Source organism: Monopterus albus, unplaced genomic scaffold (assembly GCF_001952655.1).
Source record: "Monopterus albus unplaced genomic scaffold, M_albus_1.0 scaffold99.1, whole genome shotgun sequence".
Classification (NCBI taxonomy): domain Eukaryota; kingdom Metazoa; phylum Chordata; class Actinopteri; order Synbranchiformes; family Synbranchidae; genus Monopterus; species Monopterus albus.
This window is the reverse complement of record NW_018127979.1, coordinates 3,602,643-3,611,963: the sequence shown is the minus strand read 5'-3', so window position 1 is coordinate 3,611,963 and position 9,321 is coordinate 3,602,643. Positions and strand designations below refer to the sequence as shown.

Below are 9,321 nucleotides of genomic sequence, written 5' to 3'. Positions count from 1 at the left end.
CCTCTCCTCACTCCTCAAGCCCCGCCCCCATAGAGAACGGCAACCAGATATCCAACGGTAACAGCCATCTATTGAGTTTTTACTGTTAGAATTAATAATTACTGATGATACAAACATGTCCTTTAACCATTGAAAAAAGTAAATATTACAGATATAGAATAAGATAATCCAAGAGCGCACACATGTACAGGTGCAAATGAATAGTCATTCCAGGCTGAGTTCATTTTGAACATCTTTACAGAGATCAAGGACCCCACAAAGACATTAATACAGTCTGTATCAATATATGTGAGTAAGTATTTCATTAAAGAACAAAGCTGTGATCATCTTTACTACATCTGGACACATAATACAAGGTTCACTTTGCAGGGTTAACAGGTGTATCCATTACAGTTTTACCGTAGATGTTTAACATTGAACAGAAATTTATCTCAAGTTGCATAATCACTGTATAAAGAGGGTAATGAGAGAACCTGGATTTGCTTTGTTACAGTAAACATCTGTACTATCATTCAGTGAATTCTGCTTGTGGTAAAAATACATAAACAAAAATTATCTTCAGAACAAGATTAAAATTTACTGTGGTATAACTGAATATAACTTGCTCATTATCTTATAGTGAGATGGTTCCATCGGTGTAAAACACTGACAATCCAACTTTTAAAAACCCAAAAACTAATTTCTCAAGCAGCATTTTACTAAAAGTATGGGGCTCAGTGTGAACTCACAATTTTCTGCCAAAGTTAGAACAGCTGTGGTTATTTCACATAACACATTTCTGTATCTCTTTGTGTCTCTGTGCGTTTAACTTTTTTGAATTCAGTGACTTTTTTTTTTATTCATACCACAGATTTCTGTGAACCAACATTTTGTTATGAATATGTTAAGTTTAGGGCCTTTTAAAAAGTCTGCTCTAGAGCACTTTCAGCACTCTGTGTGCAGGAAGCCTTCCAATGAGATGCCTGTGCCTTGTAACATGCTTTTGATATTGTGTGTTCAGGGTCGCTGGAGGATGCAAGTCACAGCAAGTCAAACTCCTCCAGCTCCACCTCTGTGCACAGACACATGGACAGCCATCATACTCAGGTAAACACACAAACACTTGAAAGCACAACCACTGTGACAGTTGCACAAATATAATGTATAATATTATCACAAGTATAACTTTAATTGAATAGAAAATGGAACTCTATGATGCTTTACACTGATGGTACCATTTGTTTTTGTTGTAACCTAACTTACACAGACCTTATCTGGCTGATCTGTGAATGGCACACATGCGTACACACATGCAGCCATGCTATCACACACAGTCACAACCATACTGTAGCAGGTCTGTAATTTGTTTTCAGTTTGTTGATATTTTGAAAGGACCGAAAGTGGCCTTCTTTAAACTGCATGTATCACTCTTGACATGTGAGCTTCCTCTGGCTCTGTAGACAGATGTATGGTTACAGGGCTGAATTTAATGAATTTAATGTCATACATGCATAAACACAAGCTTACATGCAGTACATGCTCTCATGCAGGAGCACACACAGGCACACAGACTCATTATATGGGATTGATAAGAGAGAAAACCATGTTGAACAAAAAAAAAAAAATCTTGACATTTGAGACATACTACAAACTAGTAAACACATGTATTTTTTAGAAATCCTTAATAATTTAATGATTAAGGGCCTTACCAGCTTGATCACACTGAAATGATTGATGCAGCATATAAGAATTGCCAGTCACAACCAGTCACGCAAGAGATATAAACTCATGATGATTATCATGTGCTATGCCTTCACTGCAGTAAAAAACTGGTACTCAATAGGATTTGTCCTTTACACTCTGAGACCTGTTTCAGCAGCCAGAGACAATCTGCTGTCATTCCAGCCAGTATTTGTATGTCACTGGCTATGACAGAACGTCTCACATGTGGCTCTTTTTACACTCTTTTTTGTGTCTTTTGTGTGTGAAATATTCTTGTGTATATCAAAAAATGTTAGTAATTACCTGGGAGTTTAATTAAAATTTATTTAGAGCAATTTATTACATTTTTTGTCTTCACACATGCAAAACTAACTTTTTTGTCTATCAGTGAGAGAGAGGGAAAGAAGGAGAAAAGGGAGCCGACCCATTAACCTCCATTCAGGATGTACAGGAGGGTGTTTCTCTTTGTATTGTAACACAGCCGAAAAAGTATGAAATGTCACTGACCATAAATACTGTGTTTAACAGCATTTATTACAAACATGCATGTTAATAGCAGCGTATGTGGGGTGAGATTGGCTATGCTGATCTTTAAAATGCAGGCTCTCAGAGAAAGGTAGAATCAATCAAAGGTTATTATGTAGATATACAGCCACCAAGCATCGGCTGCACATATAAATGAGGTGCACAAGTGCAGTTGTGTTTGTAAAATGTGGCCAAAGGAACAATGATTATATTACAGTTTTTCTGAATTGCTAAAACACGTTTCCTGAAACCACCACTCATTTTCTCAAAACCTTAAACACAAATCCAAATACTCAACCTAAATTCACAAAACCTCTGACTCGTCTGGCAAAATCAAGCAATTGCTTCAAAACCATTTCACCAGCACTCAAAATCAAACAGTACTTTCAGATCATACACAAATGAGTCAATCATATACACATTGTAGATCATTCATTAGTCACTACACCAAAAAATGAAAACACAGCATCCAGGACATGTAGTTACAACAAAAAAAAGTTTATTGTATAGTGAATTTACCAAAAACCATGTTACGATCAAAAAAGAAGAGGAAGAAGAAAAACACATCAGAAAGATTATTCTGCCTCAGGATCATGTCTTTCAGCTGTGCCTTGCCCGATGGCTTAATCTGTGTCGCAGGCAATGTTGTCTTTTGCCAGGCAACGGGCAAAAAACCCTCTGGTGTGGCGGATCCAGCCTTGACAAGACTGCACGTCTATGTCACCACAGGCCAGTTCCATTGGCTGTAAGAGACTTTACCTGGTATATGGGTTTTGGTCATAGACTTTTCACCGCCATGCAGAGCAAAACTCTTTTGTTGGTTTGAGGAAAGTGCTGTATGGTGGAAGGTCTTACTCTTCCTCGTCCTTTTTGTCCAACACCTCATTTTCATCTACCTGTCATATTGTTATCCATAGTTGATGGATGTACCCGTGTCATCTGTGCACTTTGAACTGGCTTATGATTTGTACCTTCTCATCACATAATTAGAAACAAGTGTGACCAATCTTGAATCGTTGTGTGTAAACGATGACAACTGTTTAAGTTGTGTGTAAGTTCTGCTGTCCTCTGTTTAGTGTTTTGCAACACAAGTTCATCACAGTGCGAATTGTGTTTTAGTGAGTGAGAATGTGTTTAGAGTTTAGCATAAAGAGTGCATGAGATTTGCTAACAGTGTCTAACTGCCTAAACTGGTTTAAGGTTTTGCAGAAAGAGTAATTTATTCGATAAATTGGTTTAGGCTATTGAGAATTTGGTTCAGAGAATGGGGTTTATTGTTTTAGCAATTCAGAAAAACTGTAACCAGTGGTGGAAAGTAACTGAGTACATGTACTCAAGTACTGTACTTAAGTAGAAGTTTGAGTCATCTGTACTTTGAGTATTTTCATTTTGTGTTACTTCATACTCTGACTTTTTTTGAGGCAAATAATGTACTTTTTACTTCACTACATTTATTTTATAACTTTATTTACTAGTTACTTTTGAGAACCAAATTAATACAAAACTAACTGTATAATTATAAGACCTCATTGATCAGTGGTGTAAAATTCACAAGCTGTTCAGCAGTAATTCAAATTAAATGAATATAAGCTAGTTAAAACTAGTGGCCCCTTTACCAGCTGCAACATTAAATGTGATGTACACAATAATGCATCAGTAATTATAATATAGTAATAGGATATATAGGAATGTAAAATGTGCCATTCTGCATAATGACTACTTTTACTTTTAGTACTGTAAGTATGTTTTGATGCTAATATTTTTGTACTTTTACTTAAGTAAGATTTTGAATGCATAACTTTATTTTTACACTGTTGTATTGCTGCTTTTACTTAAGTAAAGGATCTGAGTGCTTCTTTCAGCACTGATATTAGCAATGTGACTGATGAAGAACAGCCATGACACATACACACACATGTGTGCACACACTCTCTCCCTCTCTGCTGTTACCAACATCATGTCTACAGGCTGAGCAGTGAACCAGCAGGAAGCATTCAGGCCGTCAGCTGTCCTGACAGTAACTGAGCTACAGATGTTGCCACTGTAGCCTTTACTGTGCAGTTGTTCCCTCCTTACATTGGTTTCACCTGGAAGTCATTTTAGTATAAAGCAGGTTACATATGAGGTAAGAGATATGTAATCACTGTAAATGCTCTCCTTTATAGTTCATGTGTAACTGCATAATGTATCCCAGAATGTAGATTGTTCATCCTACATTCAAAAAACGTTTCTCCACATGGCTTTAGATTTATCCTGGACTGCATCACTCCGTGTGAATGCCACTGTCAGTGGCGCATGAAGCACAAGATTAAGCAAAGTACAAAGTGTTCCACTTTCAAAACAGCTCAGGACACATCATTCATAAGAAACCACCTTTATAGATGTGAAGGCACACTGTGTGCCCACTTCACAATCCTCAGGTTAACTAAATGTCTTCAGCTGCTAACGTCACAGTCTGTTGCTCCAACAATGTGAATTATTATACTGCTCTCTTGTACCCAGATACCCAGATGACTCCCTATTCCCTTCTTTCCCTTTGATTCTAATGAGCCTGGTTGTTACTCTCACTCCCTCCTTTATTTTCCAGAGGGGACATCTCAACTTTTCTCCATTCGGTGCAGGGGCCGCCATCTAAAACAGTGAGGGGGGCAGGGGGGCTCACTGGAAGCCCTGTTCACATGTAGGGATGTGGTGAGTGTATGTCATGCCTTGCTGCTCTCCACTCTTAATAGCAGTGTTTTTCATTCGCCCAGTGTGAGCAATGATCTTCATTTAAAACATTCTGTCCTATCCGCTTGTTAAGTGTGATATAACATTGCATTTCTGGGTCCAAACTCCCCCGAACTCAAATGGCGGAACCTGTCACCCTCTACAAAATAACATCTTTTGATTATTATTATTATTTAATGAGGCATCACAGAGAGCAAAAAACCTGACTACATTCTTAAGATTCAAATAGACAGTGTTGCCGTTCTGCCTGGTGGCATAATAGTCAATCTTTATTACTTGTCATAGTAAATTTATTCCAATATAAAGCTGTATATTTCATTATATACATCAAGTTAAATGTCTAATTAATTTGTAATAGTTTGCCATTTTTACTATTACTTTCATCAGTGTAAAATGTGTCACTATATAATGTTTACATTAACTTCATGCTAACTAGCTAGCTAACGTTACATTACAAGCTTTTAATTAACTTTTCTAATTTTAGAAGCTTTATTTTTATTAATTTAAGAAGACTGTAGCTTATGTAATCAACTGTAGCCATTTCTTTTTCTCCTTCCCTTTGCAAGGAAAGTGGTAAAATGACAGCTGACCTGTTTTTTATGATTCAGATCTATTGATACTATGGGGAAAACAACACCGTGACATCAGGAGAGGAGGACAATGAACCGAAGTTTGGACCTGAAAACAGAATTTTACGTCACCACTTAACAAGTGGATAGGAACAAAGGGTGGCTTTATAGAGTTTGCTCCTTCATGGAGAATGGAATGGCTGGAGTTTTGATCATCATCTTGAGTTCATGTCGCAATGGATTCCAGTAGTAGTCATATTCAGTATAAAAATATTCTGATCCAAATCGTCAGTAGTTCTGATCCAAAAATTTAAGTCTTCTAAAAACATGGCTCCTTGGAAGAAAAATCCAGAAAACCATTGCTTCCTGTAGGACGTCATCTCATCATTACCTGCTCCCCTTTGTTCGCTGTGCTCATTGTCCTAGTATCAGACACACAATCTGCCCTCTCTCTTGTTCTGTCAGAGTCATATGCAGAAAGTCTGATCATACAGTGACGCTGCTTCTCTTTTCCTCTTTATTTTCCTTTTTCTGGAAGGAAACTGCAGCTCTTGGGTTCAACTAGATTCTCTGCACCAGTGTACCTACACACAGTTATGTCAAGACTGGAGATAAAAACTCATTTAATGCTTTTACTGTAGCATTGTTTGTTCTTCATTGAGATGGTTTGTGAGATACTGAATTAGGAAAATGAACAGGAGCAGTTTAGCTCTATGTATTGCCGTGGGTTCTTGAGAGCGAGGAATATCAAATTTATCCATATGTCAGATGTGGATGATTCATTTGCATTTTATCTCTAATCTGACAACACAAACATATCAATTGCTAAAGTTAATACATTCTTTTGTTTGTATATCTATAATTTTGTTTCAGCGATAAAGGGAGCCAATTACTTCTGTAAAATTTTAAAATAAAATATTATTTTCATTCATTTCAGGCACCAGTGTGACACTGAGCATGTTAGAAGGAAGGTTTCAAGGTCGCTTGCTGCAGATTTTCTACATATGAGTTTGGGTTTGGGACAGCAATAATTATGGAAATGCTGTTTTTTGGAATATTGTTCAATAAATGTGTTTCTTTTCACACTGTCCATGGATTAGCATGTGATCATACGTACACAAATCAGCATGCATACCAATGGTGATGCACATGGGTTTTAGTGTTAACAGACACTCAAACATCAAGTACGTCTGTGCTACAGAGCTGCAGTTTTTATTCATCTGCAAGGATTTTATGTTACTGACTCCATCACATGACCCCCTTTTAAACATTTCTCACTGTTGTTCCAACATCATCATTTTCACTGGTGATACATCAAACCAAGAGTTGTACAGTCTTGGTAGTCGTGATCCTGATGTGTCTGATATTATCTCTGAAACAGTGGCAGAGAAGCTGTTGCCTATGTATGTTCACTGTCACTGTTGAATTATGGAAAGATAGACACTTCTTTTTTGGTTCTGAGTTGAATTATGGAAAGATAGACACTTCTCTTTTGGTTCCTTGCTTCAGTAATTTGGGGTGTTGTCTGGAACAGGATTATTATGAGTTTGTTGAAGAGATGTGAACAACTCTGTGTCCCAGAATACTTTTCAGTTAGCTGCATTACAGACAGTTTTATGCAGGATTAGCAGACCTAATGGATCAAATAAAAAGGAAAGGATGAAGGAAGTGTGTGTGGGGGGGGACTCAGTAATGAATGGTCTGGTGTGTTTTGGTTTCTGCTAGTTAATAGTCAGCAGTGGTCTAATCATATAAAGAACAGACAGACTGTTAAATGATCAAATACTACGAAGTATAATACTGTGTTTATCACTTCAGCCAAAGTGTAGGCAGAAGTATTGACATTTGAAATAGTAGGACTCTGCCACATGTTTGGCACTTGGGATAACAGCACTGAAAGAATGAGAAGAACAGGCAGACAGTCTTTGTTTTTCTACGTGAATCCCATGTTTGCCAGGTTTGAGGTATATGTCTCTAAAAGGTACCACGCCAATTTCTCTGAAATCCCCGCATCAACACAACTATTCAGTGAAATTTCCAGGAAAGACCTCTCACATATATGCAGGTCTTCTATGACCAACAACATCTCTCCCAATTTTCAGCTCCTCCTTTTTAAAATATTGCACCCTCTCTCTCATCCAACAACATGGGCAAAGTGGTTCTAGAAATACAGGCTATTTACTGACTCTGTTTTGGCTGCTTTTAAAAAGGCACGGAAAAGGTATTGATTTTATTTTCTTTTTGAGTGTTTGCGCACATTATGAAAGCACCTAGTTTATCAGAGGCACCAGTTTATTTTATATTTGATTCCGATGTGTGCACTCAGCATTGGTTGGGATAAGTCAGAAAACATACTGCAGTGTTTGAGCCACCTGACCAGTCCAGGTACATGACTGGGTGTATGCACAGTAGCACGTACAGTATAGTTGTGTTTCACTGAGATGTGTACATGTTTTATGTGGAGACGCTTAGAGGCTGATGTCACACTTTGCCCTCAGGACATCTAGTCTGTGAATGACCACTAGTCATCCTTCATTTATTGCCATAACATTACCAATTCATTAACATGTGCATGAGCTCTTAGAGAATACAAACAACTGGCGCTGAAAACAGAAAACAGCCCTGTGTTTAAGAAATGCAAGGGTGAGGGTCTAGTCAACTCTTTAGGGTGCAGGTGAGACAAAAATAAATAAATAAATCAAATCTAGGAAGTTCACTTTGTGTGCGTGAATGTGTGTTGTGTGCACGTATCCATGTAAAGTGTCCATATCAGAAGGACGCAGTGTTCCCACTTGTCTATTCTTCCAGTAGCTGGTGTTCCCTGCTGGCGCCAGTGCAGAGAATAGCCTGGCAGAAAGGTGTAAATTATGGATTAGGTCAGTGAGTATTATGCTTGTGCAGGCATTCACTCTATGTGTGTGTGTCTGTGTGTGTGTCTTTACAGTACCACTTGCAGGTGTGTGGTTCTCCACTGTATGTACTGTATGTCAAAGTGTGTAACGGCTGCATTGGGCATTTAACGGTATATGTTCCATTTGTGTGTGCACCATTAGGTAAATATGTGTGGAATGCGTCGCTAAATGTATTGTATGCTTGGAAATATGCAGGGAGATGTTGGATTATAAGTACTTCTGACTTGATTTAGTTCACTGCTTCAACTCCAGAACAGATGAACAACACAGAATGGGGGTGAAGGAAACAACTGCTATAGAGAAGAAATTATAGAATCAAATATCAATCTCTGTTTATAAGAATGTTATAAGATAAGGTTGGCAAGAGCATGAGAAAATGGAGTAACACATTTTTCCTTTTAGTGTTTTCATGGGATTTGTAGACAGTGGGGAAAATGCAGAGTAGAGTAATGCCTGCTCTGCTCTTTACATCTCAGCTGAGCATGAAGAAACAGTTGTCATTTACAGTAACAGCCCATCAGTCACCCACCATTATAGCATCCAGTTCCCAGTCTGGTCTGGGTCATCAGGGCTCGGTGCTGTTGCTTATGTTATTGACTGATTGATTTACCTGCGTACTGACTGGCAGATGACTGATGATTTGCCCTATACTGATTGATTGTATTGATGGTATTACTCACATTGTGGGGATTGAAAATTTTTCACACACTCACAATGTGAGGACTCATGGGGTCTGGATTCTGTCCTAAGTGTCTGTGAGAAAACAGAAGAGCCACACTGTAGGTGGCTCTTAAACCACCACTGCTTGCCATTCACCACTCTCTTCTTGCTAATGTCACAGCATGGTCATTCCATTCATCTCCTTGTCTTTCCATTCAGGGGAA

General features: G+C 38.1%; 1 long non-coding RNA gene across 1 annotated transcript in view; it reads left to right on the top strand.

Moving 5' to 3' along the window:
* The window catches only part of LOC109965502 (uncharacterized), a 12,979-nt gene continuing 3,658 nt past the window's right edge, over positions 1-9,321 (top strand). Inside the window, exons 1-3 of the long non-coding RNA XR_002275657.1 lie at positions 1-57; positions 1,001-1,086; positions 4,814-4,917. This is a non-coding gene — a long non-coding RNA (uncharacterized LOC109965502). The remainder of the gene's footprint in view (positions 58-1,000; positions 1,087-4,813; positions 4,918-9,321) is intronic.